Below are 2,715 nucleotides of genomic sequence, written 5' to 3'. Positions count from 1 at the left end.
AGGAGAATTGCCTGAACCCGGGAGGCAATTCTCCTGCCTCAGCCTCCTGAGTCGCTGGGATTACAGGCACGCGCCACCACGCCCAGCTAATTTTTGTATTTTTAGTAGAGACGGGGTTCCACCATGTTGACCAGGATGGTCTCGATCTCTTGACCTCGTGATCCACCCGCCTCGGCCTCCCAAAGTGCTGGGATTACAGGCGTGAGCCACCGCGCCCGGCCTAGAAGGGAGTTTTCTAATAGTTGGGGGTAAGAGGGGCAGTTAAGGTCAAAGGAATGTTAATACAAATTCCAGATAGTGACCACCCATAGAGCGAGCGAGGGGTGTGACGGGGAAATGGGCCGATGAGGGATTCAAACATGTTGACAATATACTTTTTGAACTGGATGGGACGCAGCAGTGATTTATTACTTTTCTTTGAAGTATGTATGCATATAGACTGTATACATTATTTGCCAGATAAAGTTAAACATCTTTAAGATGTTCCTATTTTATTGTAGAGACGGGTTTTAAAGTCCTGGGCAATTAGCCGGGTGCGTTGGTGTGCTCCTGTAATCCCAGCTGCTCGGGAGGCTGAGGCGGGAGAGTGGCTCGAACCCGGGAGGCAGAGGTTGCAGCGAGCCGAGATCGCACCACTGCGGTCCTGCCTGGATAGTAGAGACCCTGTCTCAAAAACAAAACAACACAAAGTCCTGGGCAGCAAAGCCCCCGCCTCGCCCCCTGGAGCTTGCCCCAAGAGCACCGCGCGGCTGCTGGGGTATTTCCGGGTCTAAAGAGACGATTCGGAGCTCATTTGCATACCCAGAATACACTGCGGACAGCGTCGTGTTTCTGAAAAAACAGCTTTCCTTATCGCGTGAGCTTTCTGAGTGTGAGGACGTTCCCGCAGAACGGTCGCATGCGCACGGTCTCGGGAGGTCCCTGTTGGGCGAAGTGACCGTCAGCGCACCAGGAGTTGCCGCTCCCGGAGAGGGGAGTCGCGGCGACCGCGCGCTCCGGTTTCTCTTCAGATCGCGCAAATCTTTCGCCTTTTACTAAAGATTTCCGTGGAGAGGAACGGCTCTGAGTCTGTACCCGGTTTTTTGAGACCTTGTTTCGGCGAGGCCGCGGGTGCTGTTCCAAGGACAGGCGCCTCGGGGGTGGGAGCCGGGCGCCGCGGGCTGGGGCTGGGGCTGGGGCTGGGGCTGGGGCTAGCGCCGGCGCGGGGCTCCGGGGCGCAGCGGCGCGGGGCTGGGAGGGCCCGTGGGACGGAAGCGTTGGAGCCCGAGCCTGCTTTGTTCCTCGCTGGCTGCTTCATGGGCAGTTACTCAACACTGCCCGCGTTCGCCTGCGCTCCGAAGAAACGCGTCTTGTGCGTTCGCGCTTTTCAACCTTATGTGACAGGCGGTTGGTACAGAGTAGGCGCCTCCTCTGGGCTCTGCTTTTAGTCGAGGCTGGTGGGTACGTGAATGTTTTTTGTTAACTGTTAATATGCAAGATCGCATAAACTTTTCGCCTTTTACTGAAGAATTCTGTGGAGAGGACCAGTTCTGAGTCTTAATCCAATTTTAAGAACCGAGTTCTTAATCCAACTTGGTTCATTTTCTTTGCAGCACTGTCTAGTTGAAATACAATTGGTGTAAAGTTTTTTTTTTTTTTTTTGAGACGGAGTCTCTGTTGCCCTGGCTGGAGTGCGGTGGCATGATCTCGGCTCACTGCCATCTCCACCTCCTGGGTTCAAGCAATTCTCTCGCCTCAAAAACAAAAACAAAACAAAAAAACACGTTACCCCAAAAGTCAACTTAGTGTCTGGCTCTGTGGGCTAGAGGAGAGACTGCAGCCAGGAGGGGGCAGGGGTGCACGCACTGGCAATATCCTGGAGTTGTTACCTACATGCGTTTTGTAAGGGCATTGTATTTAAAACTTTCTCCAAAATAGGTGGCACAAAAAGCTGAAAATTCATACTAAAGCAAAGAAACTTCTGGAATGCAGCAGCGACTCCAACAAATAATGGCTTGCAGAAAGGAAAGCTGATAAGAAAGTGCATTAAGTCTCTTATTTACATAAGATTAGGCCAGGTGTAGTGGCTCTCACCTGTAATGGCAGCTCTTTGGGAGGCAGACGCGGGCGGATCATCTGAGGTCAGGAGTTTGAGACTAGCCTGGCCAACATGGCGAAACCCCATTTCTATTAAAAACACAAAAAAATTGCCGGTCATGGTGGTAGGCACCTGTAATCCCAGCTACTCGGGAGGCTGAGGCAGGGAAATCGCTTGAACCTGGGAGGCAGAAGTTGCAGTGAGCCAAGATCACCCCACTGCACTCCAGCCTGGGTGACAAGGGCAAAACTGTCTCAAAAACAAAATAAGAAATAAGATTAGCCCTACCGACCAAAGCAAGGACTACAGTATGGGCAAAACATAAGGTAAAGCATCTCAATAATTATTATAATTATTACAAATGCAAATGATACCATTTTGGATTACTGGATTTTTCCATTCTTTTACTTGTTTAATGTGGTTTTTAAAATTAATTCCACCTATACCTCGAATTGTATTTCAACTAGACAGTGCTGCAAAGAAAATGAACCAAGTTGGATTAAGAACTCGGTTCTTAAAATTGTATTAAGGCTCAGAACTGGGCCGGGCGCGGTGGCTCAAGCCTGTAATCCCAGCACTTTGGGAGGCCGAGGCGGGTGGATCACGAGGTCAAGAGATCGAGACCATCCTGGTCAACA

General features: G+C 50.8%; 1 non-coding gene across 1 annotated transcript; it reads left to right on the top strand.

Moving 5' to 3' along the window:
- Positions 1–990: 990 nt before the first annotated feature.
- LOC116548250 lies at positions 991–1,106 on the top strand. Its single transcript, XR_004267364.1, has one exon. It is a non-coding gene; the product is annotated as a U5 spliceosomal RNA (small nuclear RNA).
- Positions 1,107–2,715: the final 1,609 nt, after the last annotated feature.

Source organism: Sapajus apella, unplaced genomic scaffold (assembly GCF_009761245.1).
Source record: "Sapajus apella isolate SASKATOON/1434 unplaced genomic scaffold, GSC_monkey_1.0 scaffold8741, whole genome shotgun sequence".
Taxonomy (NCBI): Eukaryota; Metazoa; Chordata; class Mammalia; order Primates; family Cebidae; genus Sapajus; species Sapajus apella.
This window is presented reverse-complemented; position numbering and strand designations above follow the sequence as displayed.